This window comes from Schistocerca piceifrons, unplaced genomic scaffold, assembly GCF_021461385.2.
Source record: "Schistocerca piceifrons isolate TAMUIC-IGC-003096 unplaced genomic scaffold, iqSchPice1.1 HiC_scaffold_572, whole genome shotgun sequence".
In the NCBI taxonomy this organism is placed as follows: domain Eukaryota; kingdom Metazoa; phylum Arthropoda; class Insecta; order Orthoptera; family Acrididae; genus Schistocerca; species Schistocerca piceifrons.
The window spans coordinates 85,525-101,618 of NW_025728813.1; the positions used below are offsets into that span (position 1 = coordinate 85,525).

The 16,094-nt window shown below is 54.5% G+C and overlaps 36 non-coding genes across 36 annotated transcripts; 7 read left to right on the plus strand and 29 right to left on the minus strand.

Moving 5' to 3' along the window:
* Window positions 1-596: 596 nt before the first annotated feature.
* Trnai-aau lies at window positions 597-670 on the minus strand. The gene has a single exon. It is a non-coding gene; the product is annotated as a tRNA-Ile (tRNA).
* Window positions 671-868: 198 nt separating this feature from the next.
* On the minus strand, window positions 869-940 carry Trnae-uuc. Its single transcript has one exon. It is a non-coding gene; the product is annotated as a tRNA-Glu (tRNA).
* A 305-nt stretch (window positions 941-1,245) lies between these two features.
* Trnam-cau lies at window positions 1,246-1,318 on the minus strand. The gene has a single exon. It is a non-coding gene; the product is annotated as a tRNA-Met (tRNA).
* Window positions 1,319-1,699: 381 nt separating this feature from the next.
* On the minus strand, window positions 1,700-1,770 carry Trnag-gcc. The gene has a single exon. It is a non-coding gene; the product is annotated as a tRNA-Gly (tRNA).
* A 342-nt stretch (window positions 1,771-2,112) lies between these two features.
* Trnag-ucc lies at window positions 2,113-2,184 on the plus strand. Its single transcript has one exon. It is a non-coding gene; the product is annotated as a tRNA-Gly (tRNA).
* A 610-nt stretch (window positions 2,185-2,794) lies between these two features.
* Trnai-aau lies at window positions 2,795-2,868 on the minus strand. The gene has a single exon. It is a non-coding gene; the product is annotated as a tRNA-Ile (tRNA).
* A 198-nt stretch (window positions 2,869-3,066) lies between these two features.
* Trnae-uuc lies at window positions 3,067-3,138 on the minus strand. Its single transcript has one exon. It is a non-coding gene; the product is annotated as a tRNA-Glu (tRNA).
* Window positions 3,139-3,443: 305 nt separating this feature from the next.
* On the minus strand, window positions 3,444-3,516 carry Trnam-cau. The gene has a single exon. It is a non-coding gene; the product is annotated as a tRNA-Met (tRNA).
* Window positions 3,517-3,897: 381 nt separating this feature from the next.
* Window positions 3,898-3,968, minus strand: Trnag-gcc. The gene has a single exon. It is a non-coding gene; the product is annotated as a tRNA-Gly (tRNA).
* A 342-nt stretch (window positions 3,969-4,310) lies between these two features.
* On the plus strand, window positions 4,311-4,382 carry Trnag-ucc. The gene has a single exon. It is a non-coding gene; the product is annotated as a tRNA-Gly (tRNA).
* A 610-nt stretch (window positions 4,383-4,992) lies between these two features.
* Trnai-aau lies at window positions 4,993-5,066 on the minus strand. The gene has a single exon. It is a non-coding gene; the product is annotated as a tRNA-Ile (tRNA).
* Window positions 5,067-5,264: 198 nt separating this feature from the next.
* Window positions 5,265-5,336, minus strand: Trnae-uuc. Its single transcript has one exon. It is a non-coding gene; the product is annotated as a tRNA-Glu (tRNA).
* A 305-nt stretch (window positions 5,337-5,641) lies between these two features.
* On the minus strand, window positions 5,642-5,714 carry Trnam-cau. Its single transcript has one exon. It is a non-coding gene; the product is annotated as a tRNA-Met (tRNA).
* Window positions 5,715-6,095: 381 nt separating this feature from the next.
* Window positions 6,096-6,166, minus strand: Trnag-gcc. Its single transcript has one exon. It is a non-coding gene; the product is annotated as a tRNA-Gly (tRNA).
* Window positions 6,167-6,508: 342 nt separating this feature from the next.
* Window positions 6,509-6,580, plus strand: Trnag-ucc. The gene has a single exon. It is a non-coding gene; the product is annotated as a tRNA-Gly (tRNA).
* A 610-nt stretch (window positions 6,581-7,190) lies between these two features.
* Trnai-aau lies at window positions 7,191-7,264 on the minus strand. The gene has a single exon. It is a non-coding gene; the product is annotated as a tRNA-Ile (tRNA).
* A 198-nt stretch (window positions 7,265-7,462) lies between these two features.
* On the minus strand, window positions 7,463-7,534 carry Trnae-uuc. The gene has a single exon. It is a non-coding gene; the product is annotated as a tRNA-Glu (tRNA).
* Window positions 7,535-7,839: 305 nt separating this feature from the next.
* Window positions 7,840-7,912, minus strand: Trnam-cau. Its single transcript has one exon. It is a non-coding gene; the product is annotated as a tRNA-Met (tRNA).
* A 381-nt stretch (window positions 7,913-8,293) lies between these two features.
* Trnag-gcc lies at window positions 8,294-8,364 on the minus strand. Its single transcript has one exon. It is a non-coding gene; the product is annotated as a tRNA-Gly (tRNA).
* Window positions 8,365-8,706: 342 nt separating this feature from the next.
* Window positions 8,707-8,778, plus strand: Trnag-ucc. Its single transcript has one exon. It is a non-coding gene; the product is annotated as a tRNA-Gly (tRNA).
* A 610-nt stretch (window positions 8,779-9,388) lies between these two features.
* Window positions 9,389-9,462, minus strand: Trnai-aau. Its single transcript has one exon. It is a non-coding gene; the product is annotated as a tRNA-Ile (tRNA).
* A 198-nt stretch (window positions 9,463-9,660) lies between these two features.
* On the minus strand, window positions 9,661-9,732 carry Trnae-uuc. Its single transcript has one exon. It is a non-coding gene; the product is annotated as a tRNA-Glu (tRNA).
* Window positions 9,733-10,037: 305 nt separating this feature from the next.
* Trnam-cau lies at window positions 10,038-10,110 on the minus strand. Its single transcript has one exon. It is a non-coding gene; the product is annotated as a tRNA-Met (tRNA).
* A 381-nt stretch (window positions 10,111-10,491) lies between these two features.
* On the minus strand, window positions 10,492-10,562 carry Trnag-gcc. The gene has a single exon. It is a non-coding gene; the product is annotated as a tRNA-Gly (tRNA).
* A 342-nt stretch (window positions 10,563-10,904) lies between these two features.
* Window positions 10,905-10,976, plus strand: Trnag-ucc. The gene has a single exon. It is a non-coding gene; the product is annotated as a tRNA-Gly (tRNA).
* Window positions 10,977-11,586: 610 nt separating this feature from the next.
* Trnai-aau lies at window positions 11,587-11,660 on the minus strand. The gene has a single exon. It is a non-coding gene; the product is annotated as a tRNA-Ile (tRNA).
* Window positions 11,661-11,858: 198 nt separating this feature from the next.
* Window positions 11,859-11,930, minus strand: Trnae-uuc. Its single transcript has one exon. It is a non-coding gene; the product is annotated as a tRNA-Glu (tRNA).
* A 305-nt stretch (window positions 11,931-12,235) lies between these two features.
* Window positions 12,236-12,308, minus strand: Trnam-cau. Its single transcript has one exon. It is a non-coding gene; the product is annotated as a tRNA-Met (tRNA).
* Window positions 12,309-12,689: 381 nt separating this feature from the next.
* Trnag-gcc lies at window positions 12,690-12,760 on the minus strand. The gene has a single exon. It is a non-coding gene; the product is annotated as a tRNA-Gly (tRNA).
* A 342-nt stretch (window positions 12,761-13,102) lies between these two features.
* Trnag-ucc lies at window positions 13,103-13,174 on the plus strand. The gene has a single exon. It is a non-coding gene; the product is annotated as a tRNA-Gly (tRNA).
* Window positions 13,175-13,784: 610 nt separating this feature from the next.
* Trnai-aau lies at window positions 13,785-13,858 on the minus strand. Its single transcript has one exon. It is a non-coding gene; the product is annotated as a tRNA-Ile (tRNA).
* Window positions 13,859-14,056: 198 nt separating this feature from the next.
* Trnae-uuc lies at window positions 14,057-14,128 on the minus strand. The gene has a single exon. It is a non-coding gene; the product is annotated as a tRNA-Glu (tRNA).
* Window positions 14,129-14,433: 305 nt separating this feature from the next.
* Trnam-cau lies at window positions 14,434-14,506 on the minus strand. Its single transcript has one exon. It is a non-coding gene; the product is annotated as a tRNA-Met (tRNA).
* Window positions 14,507-14,887: 381 nt separating this feature from the next.
* Trnag-gcc lies at window positions 14,888-14,958 on the minus strand. The gene has a single exon. It is a non-coding gene; the product is annotated as a tRNA-Gly (tRNA).
* Window positions 14,959-15,300: 342 nt separating this feature from the next.
* On the plus strand, window positions 15,301-15,372 carry Trnag-ucc. Its single transcript has one exon. It is a non-coding gene; the product is annotated as a tRNA-Gly (tRNA).
* A 610-nt stretch (window positions 15,373-15,982) lies between these two features.
* Window positions 15,983-16,056, minus strand: Trnai-aau. The gene has a single exon. It is a non-coding gene; the product is annotated as a tRNA-Ile (tRNA).
* Window positions 16,057-16,094: the final 38 nt, after the last annotated feature.

A 16,094-nucleotide genomic window follows, 5' to 3' on the forward strand; every position in this document is an offset into this window, starting at 1 on the left:
TCGCGTATGAGTACTTTTGCCACGCGCTCTTAAATTATTGTTTTTTCGCCCTCTTACTCGCTGCATACCAGCCCTTAGTGTGTCTCGACTTGTCTCGTGTCTCGACTTGTCTCGACTTTGCTCAGCTGACGCGAGAGCTGACGCTCTCAAATCGGCCTTTATCAAAACGACAAGCACGAGAAACGACTGAGAGAGGTAAGGAGAGGCGAGGCGATGGACACACAGCACGCCCCCTTCATTTCACGGTGGCGTCTCCCTGACCGAATCGGGCTGTAGCTCCGAAAACAAAGGAGAAACAAAAATAGGAAGTAAAAGTGCAAATAGTGCCCTGTGTTCCCATGCGCTCACCCGCCCAAGTACTGACAAGGGCCAAAGTTGTTACGCATCGGCAATCGGACATTTTCTTTCATTTTCTCTTTATCGGTTGAGAACCAGTGTATTCAAGATATTATGGCCATTGCCGAGTGAATGCTGTAGCGCTTCCCGACGAGTCGGGTTCGGATCCTCTGTCAACTTCCACGCAGGGTGATGATCTTTTGGTCATCACACTCGCCAGCTGAAATCGGCGCTGCCTTTTCGTAGTAGTAAAAGAGTAGTGGCCCGTGGGGGGATCGAACCCACGACCTTCGCGTTATTAGCACGACGCTCTAACCAACTGAGCTAACGGGCCTCGGCAGATGCAGTTGCTCAGCCCTACGCTGGAAACAGGTGGCATGAAGCCATACACCTTTTCTATGGTCGTCGTGTGTCTGCTTCCCTAGTCTATATTCTGCTGACGGTCACGAAACAGTAGCTATATTGCGAGCAGGACGGCAAACGGCTGCTCGGACAGCTCAAACTTGCCACGATTCGTGTGGAAAAAATTCCGTTCCGGTACCGGGAATCGAACCCGGGCCTCCTGGGTGAAAGCCATGTATCCTAGCCACTAGACCACACCGGATGTGGACGTTTCGTTCGACCGTTCGTACGGTCGCTTGGCGCATTTCGTGTCGAGTGCCGCGTCGGCGCCCCTCTCTCTTTGCGAGCATCTTTGCACATACTGACTGGCAAGGCGCGCACCTCAAACGTCGCAGAGCAATGCTTTTGGCTTCATGCTCTGCTGGGAGAAGAGGAAAAGGGAAGCTGTAAGTAGCAATAACAGGAAGTAAACATTTTCCCGCTGAAGCGTTGAAACGTTGTGGATAACAAACAAGAAATACGTTGGCGCCCTAGCAACAGCACCACCATCAGTCACAGAAAATTAAATGCCCCGGGTGAGGATCGAACTCACGACCTTAAGATTATGAGACTTACGCGCTGCCTACTGCGCTACCGAGGCACGGGTGCACCGCTTGTCCTGGAAACTGGGTAAATACCGTACCCAATATTAGACGTAGAGACACTGTACTTCCTGGATAACGTGTTCTGTTGCTACACGTGCACTGCCGGCCCAGTTGATTGCGGTGCTGCTGCAGCTGTTGCAACGATAGGCAGCACTCCTTGTCGTTAAAGTTCAGAGCCTCGGAGGCACCCGGACCCAGCAACTTGTGAGGCCAGGCCGACGCTAGTCTGTAGAACATGATGCGAGCGTCCTAGTGGGGACCCGCGAGTGCTGCGTTCTCGGTCCTTCTCAAGGGAAATCCAGCTACACATTCTTGTGGATCGTGCATCTCAAGCGCTCAAGCCACGCGGCAGCATCATCGCGGGAAAAGCAAAATGATGCATCGGCCGGGAATCGAACCCGGGCCGCCCGCGTGGCAGGCGAGCATTCTACCACTGAACCACCGATGCTGGGGCCAGCGGTAACTTGACGCTGCTTCCCGAGCAGATGTCTCAAGGGAAAGTGGGACTGCCGTCAAGCGCCGTAGCATTCTGTGGGAAAGATGCTGCAGACGCTGAATCCTGCACTGCACTGCTTAAAAATGCCGCCAGAACGCGGTCCTCTGCGTACTCTTGCGTCGCCGGCGCCCAACTCTTGCCAAAGGATGCGAAATGTGCGCGGATACGCTGTCCGAATGCGTCTGGATGTGCTCCCCTAGCCTGCCTCGAAATGCGCCTGCCAGGTACGATCACCTTCGGCCGCTGCCGACTGGCGGGAAGCCGACACAGCGCGGACGCGCGGCGCTCGCTTGTGCGGTGGTGGTGTAATGGTCAGCATAGTTGCCTTCCAAGCAGTTGATCCGCGTTCGATTCCCGGCCACCGCAGCAGGCTTTTAATTTCGCGTATGAGTACTTTTGCCACGCGCTCTTAAATTATTGTTTTTTCGCCCTCTTACTCGCTGCATACCAGCCCTTAGTGTGTCTCGACTTGTCTCGTGTCTCGACTTGTCTCGACTTTGCTCAGCTGACGCGAGAGCTGACGCTCTCAAATCGGCCTTTATCAAAACGACAAGCACGAGAAACGACTGAGAGAGGTAAGGAGAGGCGAGGCGATGGACACACAGCACGCCCCCTTCATTTCACGGTGGCGTCTCCCTGACCGAATCGGGCTGTAGCTCCGAAAACAAAGGAGAAACAAAAATAGGAAGTAAAAGTGCAAATAGTGCCCTGTGTTCCCATGCGCTCACCCGCCCAAGTACTGACAAGGGCCAAAGTTGTTACGCATCGGCAATCGGACATTTTCTTTCATTTTCTCTTTATCGGTTGAGAACCAGTGTATTCAAGATATTATGGCCATTGCCGAGTGAATGCTGTAGCGCTTCCCGACGAGTCGGGTTCGGATCCTCTGTCAACTTCCACGCAGGGTGATGATCTTTTGGTCATCACACTCGCCAGCTGAAATCGGCGCTGCCTTTTCGTAGTAGTAAAAGAGTAGTGGCCCGTGGGGGGATCGAACCCACGACCTTCGCGTTATTAGCACGACGCTCTAACCAACTGAGCTAACGGGCCTCGGCAGATGCAGTTGCTCAGCCCTACGCTGGAAACAGGTGGCATGAAGCCATACACCTTTTCTATGGTCGTCGTGTGTCTGCTTCCCTAGTCTATATTCTGCTGACGGTCACGAAACAGTAGCTATATTGCGAGCAGGACGGCAAACGGCTGCTCGGACAGCTCAAACTTGCCACGATTCGTGTGGAAAAAATTCCGTTCCGGTACCGGGAATCGAACCCGGGCCTCCTGGGTGAAAGCCATGTATCCTAGCCACTAGACCACACCGGATGTGGACGTTTCGTTCGACCGTTCGTACGGTCGCTTGGCGCATTTCGTGTCGAGTGCCGCGTCGGCGCCCCTCTCTCTTTGCGAGCATCTTTGCACATACTGACTGGCAAGGCGCGCACCTCAAACGTCGCAGAGCAATGCTTTTGGCTTCATGCTCTGCTGGGAGAAGAGGAAAAGGGAAGCTGTAAGTAGCAATAACAGGAAGTAAACATTTTCCCGCTGAAGCGTTGAAACGTTGTGGATAACAAACAAGAAATACGTTGGCGCCCTAGCAACAGCACCACCATCAGTCACAGAAAATTAAATGCCCCGGGTGAGGATCGAACTCACGACCTTAAGATTATGAGACTTACGCGCTGCCTACTGCGCTACCGAGGCACGGGTGCACCGCTTGTCCTGGAAACTGGGTAAATACCGTACCCAATATTAGACGTAGAGACACTGTACTTCCTGGATAACGTGTTCTGTTGCTACACGTGCACTGCCGGCCCAGTTGATTGCGGTGCTGCTGCAGCTGTTGCAACGATAGGCAGCACTCCTTGTCGTTAAAGTTCAGAGCCTCGGAGGCACCCGGACCCAGCAACTTGTGAGGCCAGGCCGACGCTAGTCTGTAGAACATGATGCGAGCGTCCTAGTGGGGACCCGCGAGTGCTGCGTTCTCGGTCCTTCTCAAGGGAAATCCAGCTACACATTCTTGTGGATCGTGCATCTCAAGCGCTCAAGCCACGCGGCAGCATCATCGCGGGAAAAGCAAAATGATGCATCGGCCGGGAATCGAACCCGGGCCGCCCGCGTGGCAGGCGAGCATTCTACCACTGAACCACCGATGCTGGGGCCAGCGGTAACTTGACGCTGCTTCCCGAGCAGATGTCTCAAGGGAAAGTGGGACTGCCGTCAAGCGCCGTAGCATTCTGTGGGAAAGATGCTGCAGACGCTGAATCCTGCACTGCACTGCTTAAAAATGCCGCCAGAACGCGGTCCTCTGCGTACTCTTGCGTCGCCGGCGCCCAACTCTTGCCAAAGGATGCGAAATGTGCGCGGATACGCTGTCCGAATGCGTCTGGATGTGCTCCCCTAGCCTGCCTCGAAATGCGCCTGCCAGGTACGATCACCTTCGGCCGCTGCCGACTGGCGGGAAGCCGACACAGCGCGGACGCGCGGCGCTCGCTTGTGCGGTGGTGGTGTAATGGTCAGCATAGTTGCCTTCCAAGCAGTTGATCCGCGTTCGATTCCCGGCCACCGCAGCAGGCTTTTAATTTCGCGTATGAGTACTTTTGCCACGCGCTCTTAAATTATTGTTTTTTCGCCCTCTTACTCGCTGCATACCAGCCCTTAGTGTGTCTCGACTTGTCTCGTGTCTCGACTTGTCTCGACTTTGCTCAGCTGACGCGAGAGCTGACGCTCTCAAATCGGCCTTTATCAAAACGACAAGCACGAGAAACGACTGAGAGAGGTAAGGAGAGGCGAGGCGATGGACACACAGCACGCCCCCTTCATTTCACGGTGGCGTCTCCCTGACCGAATCGGGCTGTAGCTCCGAAAACAAAGGAGAAACAAAAATAGGAAGTAAAAGTGCAAATAGTGCCCTGTGTTCCCATGCGCTCACCCGCCCAAGTACTGACAAGGGCCAAAGTTGTTACGCATCGGCAATCGGACATTTTCTTTCATTTTCTCTTTATCGGTTGAGAACCAGTGTATTCAAGATATTATGGCCATTGCCGAGTGAATGCTGTAGCGCTTCCCGACGAGTCGGGTTCGGATCCTCTGTCAACTTCCACGCAGGGTGATGATCTTTTGGTCATCACACTCGCCAGCTGAAATCGGCGCTGCCTTTTCGTAGTAGTAAAAGAGTAGTGGCCCGTGGGGGGATCGAACCCACGACCTTCGCGTTATTAGCACGACGCTCTAACCAACTGAGCTAACGGGCCTCGGCAGATGCAGTTGCTCAGCCCTACGCTGGAAACAGGTGGCATGAAGCCATACACCTTTTCTATGGTCGTCGTGTGTCTGCTTCCCTAGTCTATATTCTGCTGACGGTCACGAAACAGTAGCTATATTGCGAGCAGGACGGCAAACGGCTGCTCGGACAGCTCAAACTTGCCACGATTCGTGTGGAAAAAATTCCGTTCCGGTACCGGGAATCGAACCCGGGCCTCCTGGGTGAAAGCCATGTATCCTAGCCACTAGACCACACCGGATGTGGACGTTTCGTTCGACCGTTCGTACGGTCGCTTGGCGCATTTCGTGTCGAGTGCCGCGTCGGCGCCCCTCTCTCTTTGCGAGCATCTTTGCACATACTGACTGGCAAGGCGCGCACCTCAAACGTCGCAGAGCAATGCTTTTGGCTTCATGCTCTGCTGGGAGAAGAGGAAAAGGGAAGCTGTAAGTAGCAATAACAGGAAGTAAACATTTTCCCGCTGAAGCGTTGAAACGTTGTGGATAACAAACAAGAAATACGTTGGCGCCCTAGCAACAGCACCACCATCAGTCACAGAAAATTAAATGCCCCGGGTGAGGATCGAACTCACGACCTTAAGATTATGAGACTTACGCGCTGCCTACTGCGCTACCGAGGCACGGGTGCACCGCTTGTCCTGGAAACTGGGTAAATACCGTACCCAATATTAGACGTAGAGACACTGTACTTCCTGGATAACGTGTTCTGTTGCTACACGTGCACTGCCGGCCCAGTTGATTGCGGTGCTGCTGCAGCTGTTGCAACGATAGGCAGCACTCCTTGTCGTTAAAGTTCAGAGCCTCGGAGGCACCCGGACCCAGCAACTTGTGAGGCCAGGCCGACGCTAGTCTGTAGAACATGATGCGAGCGTCCTAGTGGGGACCCGCGAGTGCTGCGTTCTCGGTCCTTCTCAAGGGAAATCCAGCTACACATTCTTGTGGATCGTGCATCTCAAGCGCTCAAGCCACGCGGCAGCATCATCGCGGGAAAAGCAAAATGATGCATCGGCCGGGAATCGAACCCGGGCCGCCCGCGTGGCAGGCGAGCATTCTACCACTGAACCACCGATGCTGGGGCCAGCGGTAACTTGACGCTGCTTCCCGAGCAGATGTCTCAAGGGAAAGTGGGACTGCCGTCAAGCGCCGTAGCATTCTGTGGGAAAGATGCTGCAGACGCTGAATCCTGCACTGCACTGCTTAAAAATGCCGCCAGAACGCGGTCCTCTGCGTACTCTTGCGTCGCCGGCGCCCAACTCTTGCCAAAGGATGCGAAATGTGCGCGGATACGCTGTCCGAATGCGTCTGGATGTGCTCCCCTAGCCTGCCTCGAAATGCGCCTGCCAGGTACGATCACCTTCGGCCGCTGCCGACTGGCGGGAAGCCGACACAGCGCGGACGCGCGGCGCTCGCTTGTGCGGTGGTGGTGTAATGGTCAGCATAGTTGCCTTCCAAGCAGTTGATCCGCGTTCGATTCCCGGCCACCGCAGCAGGCTTTTAATTTCGCGTATGAGTACTTTTGCCACGCGCTCTTAAATTATTGTTTTTTCGCCCTCTTACTCGCTGCATACCAGCCCTTAGTGTGTCTCGACTTGTCTCGTGTCTCGACTTGTCTCGACTTTGCTCAGCTGACGCGAGAGCTGACGCTCTCAAATCGGCCTTTATCAAAACGACAAGCACGAGAAACGACTGAGAGAGGTAAGGAGAGGCGAGGCGATGGACACACAGCACGCCCCCTTCATTTCACGGTGGCGTCTCCCTGACCGAATCGGGCTGTAGCTCCGAAAACAAAGGAGAAACAAAAATAGGAAGTAAAAGTGCAAATAGTGCCCTGTGTTCCCATGCGCTCACCCGCCCAAGTACTGACAAGGGCCAAAGTTGTTACGCATCGGCAATCGGACATTTTCTTTCATTTTCTCTTTATCGGTTGAGAACCAGTGTATTCAAGATATTATGGCCATTGCCGAGTGAATGCTGTAGCGCTTCCCGACGAGTCGGGTTCGGATCCTCTGTCAACTTCCACGCAGGGTGATGATCTTTTGGTCATCACACTCGCCAGCTGAAATCGGCGCTGCCTTTTCGTAGTAGTAAAAGAGTAGTGGCCCGTGGGGGGATCGAACCCACGACCTTCGCGTTATTAGCACGACGCTCTAACCAACTGAGCTAACGGGCCTCGGCAGATGCAGTTGCTCAGCCCTACGCTGGAAACAGGTGGCATGAAGCCATACACCTTTTCTATGGTCGTCGTGTGTCTGCTTCCCTAGTCTATATTCTGCTGACGGTCACGAAACAGTAGCTATATTGCGAGCAGGACGGCAAACGGCTGCTCGGACAGCTCAAACTTGCCACGATTCGTGTGGAAAAAATTCCGTTCCGGTACCGGGAATCGAACCCGGGCCTCCTGGGTGAAAGCCATGTATCCTAGCCACTAGACCACACCGGATGTGGACGTTTCGTTCGACCGTTCGTACGGTCGCTTGGCGCATTTCGTGTCGAGTGCCGCGTCGGCGCCCCTCTCTCTTTGCGAGCATCTTTGCACATACTGACTGGCAAGGCGCGCACCTCAAACGTCGCAGAGCAATGCTTTTGGCTTCATGCTCTGCTGGGAGAAGAGGAAAAGGGAAGCTGTAAGTAGCAATAACAGGAAGTAAACATTTTCCCGCTGAAGCGTTGAAACGTTGTGGATAACAAACAAGAAATACGTTGGCGCCCTAGCAACAGCACCACCATCAGTCACAGAAAATTAAATGCCCCGGGTGAGGATCGAACTCACGACCTTAAGATTATGAGACTTACGCGCTGCCTACTGCGCTACCGAGGCACGGGTGCACCGCTTGTCCTGGAAACTGGGTAAATACCGTACCCAATATTAGACGTAGAGACACTGTACTTCCTGGATAACGTGTTCTGTTGCTACACGTGCACTGCCGGCCCAGTTGATTGCGGTGCTGCTGCAGCTGTTGCAACGATAGGCAGCACTCCTTGTCGTTAAAGTTCAGAGCCTCGGAGGCACCCGGACCCAGCAACTTGTGAGGCCAGGCCGACGCTAGTCTGTAGAACATGATGCGAGCGTCCTAGTGGGGACCCGCGAGTGCTGCGTTCTCGGTCCTTCTCAAGGGAAATCCAGCTACACATTCTTGTGGATCGTGCATCTCAAGCGCTCAAGCCACGCGGCAGCATCATCGCGGGAAAAGCAAAATGATGCATCGGCCGGGAATCGAACCCGGGCCGCCCGCGTGGCAGGCGAGCATTCTACCACTGAACCACCGATGCTGGGGCCAGCGGTAACTTGACGCTGCTTCCCGAGCAGATGTCTCAAGGGAAAGTGGGACTGCCGTCAAGCGCCGTAGCATTCTGTGGGAAAGATGCTGCAGACGCTGAATCCTGCACTGCACTGCTTAAAAATGCCGCCAGAACGCGGTCCTCTGCGTACTCTTGCGTCGCCGGCGCCCAACTCTTGCCAAAGGATGCGAAATGTGCGCGGATACGCTGTCCGAATGCGTCTGGATGTGCTCCCCTAGCCTGCCTCGAAATGCGCCTGCCAGGTACGATCACCTTCGGCCGCTGCCGACTGGCGGGAAGCCGACACAGCGCGGACGCGCGGCGCTCGCTTGTGCGGTGGTGGTGTAATGGTCAGCATAGTTGCCTTCCAAGCAGTTGATCCGCGTTCGATTCCCGGCCACCGCAGCAGGCTTTTAATTTCGCGTATGAGTACTTTTGCCACGCGCTCTTAAATTATTGTTTTTTCGCCCTCTTACTCGCTGCATACCAGCCCTTAGTGTGTCTCGACTTGTCTCGTGTCTCGACTTGTCTCGACTTTGCTCAGCTGACGCGAGAGCTGACGCTCTCAAATCGGCCTTTATCAAAACGACAAGCACGAGAAACGACTGAGAGAGGTAAGGAGAGGCGAGGCGATGGACACACAGCACGCCCCCTTCATTTCACGGTGGCGTCTCCCTGACCGAATCGGGCTGTAGCTCCGAAAACAAAGGAGAAACAAAAATAGGAAGTAAAAGTGCAAATAGTGCCCTGTGTTCCCATGCGCTCACCCGCCCAAGTACTGACAAGGGCCAAAGTTGTTACGCATCGGCAATCGGACATTTTCTTTCATTTTCTCTTTATCGGTTGAGAACCAGTGTATTCAAGATATTATGGCCATTGCCGAGTGAATGCTGTAGCGCTTCCCGACGAGTCGGGTTCGGATCCTCTGTCAACTTCCACGCAGGGTGATGATCTTTTGGTCATCACACTCGCCAGCTGAAATCGGCGCTGCCTTTTCGTAGTAGTAAAAGAGTAGTGGCCCGTGGGGGGATCGAACCCACGACCTTCGCGTTATTAGCACGACGCTCTAACCAACTGAGCTAACGGGCCTCGGCAGATGCAGTTGCTCAGCCCTACGCTGGAAACAGGTGGCATGAAGCCATACACCTTTTCTATGGTCGTCGTGTGTCTGCTTCCCTAGTCTATATTCTGCTGACGGTCACGAAACAGTAGCTATATTGCGAGCAGGACGGCAAACGGCTGCTCGGACAGCTCAAACTTGCCACGATTCGTGTGGAAAAAATTCCGTTCCGGTACCGGGAATCGAACCCGGGCCTCCTGGGTGAAAGCCATGTATCCTAGCCACTAGACCACACCGGATGTGGACGTTTCGTTCGACCGTTCGTACGGTCGCTTGGCGCATTTCGTGTCGAGTGCCGCGTCGGCGCCCCTCTCTCTTTGCGAGCATCTTTGCACATACTGACTGGCAAGGCGCGCACCTCAAACGTCGCAGAGCAATGCTTTTGGCTTCATGCTCTGCTGGGAGAAGAGGAAAAGGGAAGCTGTAAGTAGCAATAACAGGAAGTAAACATTTTCCCGCTGAAGCGTTGAAACGTTGTGGATAACAAACAAGAAATACGTTGGCGCCCTAGCAACAGCACCACCATCAGTCACAGAAAATTAAATGCCCCGGGTGAGGATCGAACTCACGACCTTAAGATTATGAGACTTACGCGCTGCCTACTGCGCTACCGAGGCACGGGTGCACCGCTTGTCCTGGAAACTGGGTAAATACCGTACCCAATATTAGACGTAGAGACACTGTACTTCCTGGATAACGTGTTCTGTTGCTACACGTGCACTGCCGGCCCAGTTGATTGCGGTGCTGCTGCAGCTGTTGCAACGATAGGCAGCACTCCTTGTCGTTAAAGTTCAGAGCCTCGGAGGCACCCGGACCCAGCAACTTGTGAGGCCAGGCCGACGCTAGTCTGTAGAACATGATGCGAGCGTCCTAGTGGGGACCCGCGAGTGCTGCGTTCTCGGTCCTTCTCAAGGGAAATCCAGCTACACATTCTTGTGGATCGTGCATCTCAAGCGCTCAAGCCACGCGGCAGCATCATCGCGGGAAAAGCAAAATGATGCATCGGCCGGGAATCGAACCCGGGCCGCCCGCGTGGCAGGCGAGCATTCTACCACTGAACCACCGATGCTGGGGCCAGCGGTAACTTGACGCTGCTTCCCGAGCAGATGTCTCAAGGGAAAGTGGGACTGCCGTCAAGCGCCGTAGCATTCTGTGGGAAAGATGCTGCAGACGCTGAATCCTGCACTGCACTGCTTAAAAATGCCGCCAGAACGCGGTCCTCTGCGTACTCTTGCGTCGCCGGCGCCCAACTCTTGCCAAAGGATGCGAAATGTGCGCGGATACGCTGTCCGAATGCGTCTGGATGTGCTCCCCTAGCCTGCCTCGAAATGCGCCTGCCAGGTACGATCACCTTCGGCCGCTGCCGACTGGCGGGAAGCCGACACAGCGCGGACGCGCGGCGCTCGCTTGTGCGGTGGTGGTGTAATGGTCAGCATAGTTGCCTTCCAAGCAGTTGATCCGCGTTCGATTCCCGGCCACCGCAGCAGGCTTTTAATTTCGCGTATGAGTACTTTTGCCACGCGCTCTTAAATTATTGTTTTTTCGCCCTCTTACTCGCTGCATACCAGCCCTTAGTGTGTCTCGACTTGTCTCGTGTCTCGACTTGTCTCGACTTTGCTCAGCTGACGCGAGAGCTGACGCTCTCAAATCGGCCTTTATCAAAACGACAAGCACGAGAAACGACTGAGAGAGGTAAGGAGAGGCGAGGCGATGGACACACAGCACGCCCCCTTCATTTCACGGTGGCGTCTCCCTGACCGAATCGGGCTGTAGCTCCGAAAACAAAGGAGAAACAAAAATAGGAAGTAAAAGTGCAAATAGTGCCCTGTGTTCCCATGCGCTCACCCGCCCAAGTACTGACAAGGGCCAAAGTTGTTACGCATCGGCAATCGGACATTTTCTTTCATTTTCTCTTTATCGGTTGAGAACCAGTGTATTCAAGATATTATGGCCATTGCCGAGTGAATGCTGTAGCGCTTCCCGACGAGTCGGGTTCGGATCCTCTGTCAACTTCCACGCAGGGTGATGATCTTTTGGTCATCACACTCGCCAGCTGAAATCGGCGCTGCCTTTTCGTAGTAGTAAAAGAGTAGTGGCCCGTGGGGGGATCGAACCCACGACCTTCGCGTTATTAGCACGACGCTCTAACCAACTGAGCTAACGGGCCTCGGCAGATGCAGTTGCTCAGCCCTACGCTGGAAACAGGTGGCATGAAGCCATACACCTTTTCTATGGTCGTCGTGTGTCTGCTTCCCTAGTCTATATTCTGCTGACGGTCACGAAACAGTAGCTATATTGCGAGCAGGACGGCAAACGGCTGCTCGGACAGCTCAAACTTGCCACGATTCGTGTGGAAAAAATTCCGTTCCGGTACCGGGAATCGAACCCGGGCCTCCTGGGTGAAAGCCATGTATCCTAGCCACTAGACCACACCGGATGTGGACGTTTCGTTCGACCGTTCGTACGGTCGCTTGGCGCATTTCGTGTCGAGTGCCGCGTCGGCGCCCCTCTCTCTTTGCGAGCATCTTTGCACATACTGACTGGCAAGGCGCGCACCTCAAACGTCGCAGAGCAATGCTTTTGGCTTCATGCTCTGCTGGGAGAAGAGGAAAAGGGAAGCTGTAAGTAGCAATAACAGGAAGTAAACATTTTCCCGCTGAAGCGTTGAAACGTTGTGGATAACAAACAAGAAATACGTTGGCGCCCTAGCAACAGCACCACCATCAGTCACAGAAAATTAAATGCCCCGGGTGAGGATCGAACTCACGACCTTAAGATTATGAGACTTACGCGCTGCCTACTGCGCTACCGAGGCACGGGTGCACCGCTTGTCCTGGAAACTGGGTAAATACCGTACCCAATATTAGACGTAGAGACACTGTACTTCCTGGATAACGTGTTCTGTTGCTACACGTGCACTGCCGGCCCAGTTGATTGCGGTGCTGCTGCAGCTGTTGCAACGATAGGCAGCACTCCTTGTCGTTAAAGTTCAGAGCCTCGGAGGCACCCGGACCCAGCAACTTGTGAGGCCAGGCCGACGCTAGTCTGTAGAACATGATGCGAGCGTCCTAGTGGGGACCCGCGAGTGCTGCGTTCTCGGTCCTTCTCAAGGGAAATCCAGCTACACATTCTTGTGGATCGTGCATCTCAAGCGCTCAAGCCACGCGGCAGCATCATCGCGGGAAAAGCAAAATGATGCATCGGCCGGGAATCGAACCCGGGCCGCCCGCGTGGCAGGCGAGCATTCTACCACTGAACCACCGATGCTGGGGCCAGCGGTAACTTGACGCTGCTTCCCGAGCAGATGTCTCAAGGGAAAGTGGGACTGCCGTCAAGCGCCGTAGCATTCTGTGGGAAAGATGCTGCAGACGCTGAATCCTGCACTGCACTGCTTAAAAATGCCGCCAGAACGCGGTCCTCTGCGTACTCTTGCGTCGCCGGCGCCCAACTCTTGCCAAAGGATGCGAAATGTGCGCGGATACGCTGTCCGAATGCGTCTGGATGTGCTCCCCTAGCCTGCCTCGAAATGCGCCTGCCAGGTACGATCACCTTCGGCCGCTGCCGACTGGCGGGAAGCCGACACAGCGCGGACGCGCGGCGCTCGCTTGTGCGGTGGTGGTGTAATGGTCAGCATAGTTGCCTTCCAAGCAGTTGATCCGCGTTCGATTCCCGGCCACCGCAGCAGGCTTTTAATTTCGCGTATGAGTACTTTTGCCACGCGCTCTTAAATTATTGTTTTTTCGCCCTCTTACTCGCTGCATACCAGCCCTTAGTGTGTCTCGACTTGTCTCGTGTCTCGACTTGTCTCGACTTTGCTCAGCTGACGCGAGAGCTGACGCTCTCAAATCGGCCTTTATCAAAACGACAAGCACGAGAAACGACTGAGAGAGGTAAGGAGAGGCGAGGCGATGGACACACAGCACGCCCCCTTCATTTCACGGTGGCGTCTCCCTGACCGAATCGGGCTGTAGCTCCGAAAACAAAGGAGAAACAAAAATAGGAAGTAAAAGTGCAAATAGTGCCCTGTGTTCCCATGCGCTCACCCGCCCAAGTACTGACAAGGGCCAAAGTTGTTACGCATCGGCAATCGGACATTTTCTTTCATTTTCTCTTTATCGGTTGAGAACCAGTGTATTCAAGATATTATGGCCATTGCCGAGTGAATGCTGTAGCGCTTCCCGACGAGTCGGGTTCGGATCCTCTGTCAACTTCCACGCAGGGTGATGATCTTTTGGTCATCACACTCGCCAGCTGAAATCGGCGCTGCCTTTTCGTAGTAGTAAAAGAGTAGTGGCCCGTGGGGGGATCGAACCCACGACCTTCGCGTTATTAGCACGACGCTCTAACCAACTGAGCTAACGGGCCTCGGCAGATGCAGTTGCTCAGCCCTACGCTGGAAACAGGTGGCATGAAGCCATACACCTTTTCTATGGTCGTCGTGTGTCTGCTTCCCTAGTCTATATTCTGCTGACGGTCACGAAACAGTAGCTATATTGCGAGCAGGACGGCAAACGGCTGCTCGGACAGCTCAAACTTGCCACGATTCGTGTGGAAAAAATTCCGTTCCGGTACCGGGAATCGAACCCGGGCCTCCTGGGTGAAAGCCATGTATCCTAGCCACTAGACCACACCGGATGTGGACGTTTCGTTCGACCGTTCGTACGGTCGCTTGGCGCATTTCGTGTCGAGTGCCGCGTCGGCGCCCCTCTCTCTTTGCGAGCATCTTTGCACATACTGACTGGCAAGGCGCGCACCTCAAACGTCGCAGAGCAATGCTTTTGGCTTCATGCTCTGCTGGGAGAAGAGGAAAAGGGAAGCTGTAAGTAGCAATAACAGGAAGTAAACATTTTCCCGCTGAAGCGTTGAAACGTTGTGGATAACAAACAAGAAATACGTTGGCGCCCTAGCAACAGCACCACCATCAGTCACAGAAAATTAAATGCCCCGGGTGAGGATCGAACTCACGACCTTAAGATTATGAGACTTACGCGCTGCCTACTGCGCTACCGAGGCACGGGTGCACCGCTTGTCCTGGAAACTGGGTAAATACCGTACCCAATATTAGACGTAGAGACACTGTACTTCCTGGATAACGTGTTCTGTTGCTACACGTGCACTGCCGGCCCAGTTGATTGCGGTGCTGCTGCAGCTGTTGCAACGATAGGCAGCACTCCTTGTCGTTAAAGTTCAGAGCCTCGGAGGCACCCGGACCCAGCAACTTGTGAGGCCAGGCCGACGCTAGTCTGTAGAACATGATGCGAGCGTCCTAGTGGGGACCCGCGAGTGCTGCGTTCTCGGTCCTTCTCAAGGGAAATCCAGCTACACATTCTTGTGGATCGTGCATCTCAAGCGCTCAAGCCACGCGGCAGCATCATCGCGGGAAAAGCAAAATGATGCATCGGCCGGGAATCGAACCCGGGCCGCCCGCGTGGCAGGCGAGCATTCTACCACTGAACCACCGATGCTGGGGCCAGCGGTAACTTGACGCTGCTTCCCGAGCAGATGTCTCAAGGGAAAGTGGGACTGCCGTCAAGCGCCGTAGCATTCTGTGGGAAAGATGCTGCAGACGCTGAATCCTGCACTGCACTGCTTAAAAATGCCGCCAGAACGCGGTCCTCTGCGTACTCTTGCGTCGCCGGCGCCCAACTCTTGCCAAAGGATGCGAAATGTGCGCGGATACGCTGTCCGAATGCGTCTGGATGTGCTCCCCTAGCCTGCCTCGAAATGCGCCTGCCAGGTACGATCACCTTCGGCCGCTGCCGACTGGCGGGAAGCCGACACAGCGCGGACGCGCGGCGCTCGCTTGTGCGGTGGTGGTGTAATGGTCAGCATAGTTGCCTTCCAAGCAGTTGATCCGCGTTCGATTCCCGGCCACCGCAGCAGGCTTTTAATTTCGCGTATGAGTACTTTTGCCACGCGCTCTTAAATTATTGTTTTTTCGCCCTCTTACTCGCTGCATACCAGCCCTTAGTGTGTCTCGACTTGTCTCGTGTCTCGACTTGTCTCGACTTTGCTCAGCTGACGCGAGAGCTGACGCTCTCAAATCGGCCTTTATCAAAACGACAAGCACGAGAAACGACTGAGAGAGGTAAGGAGAGGCGAGGCGATGGACACACAGCACGCCCCCTTCATTTCACGGTGGCGTCTCCCTGACCGAATCGGGCTGTAGCTCCGAAAACAAAGGAGAAACAAAAATAGGAAGTAAAAGTGCAAATAGTGCCCTGTGTTCCCATGCGCTCACCCGCCCAAGTACTGACAAGGGCCAAAGTTGTTACGCATCGGCAATCGGACATTTTCTTTCATTTTCTCTTTATCGGTTGAGAACCAGTGTATTCAAGATATTATGGCCATTGCCGAGTGAATGCTGTAGCGCTTCCCGACGAGTCGGGTTCGGATCCTCTGTCAACTTCCACGCAGGGTGATGATCTTTTGGTCATCACACTCGCCAGCTGAAATCGGCGCTGCCTTTTCGTAGTAGTAAAAGAGTAGTGGCCCGTGGGGGGATCGAACCCACGACCTTCGCGTTATTAGCACGACGCTCTAACCAACTGAGCTAACGGGCCTCGGCAGATGCAGTTGCTCAGCCCTACGCTGGAAACAG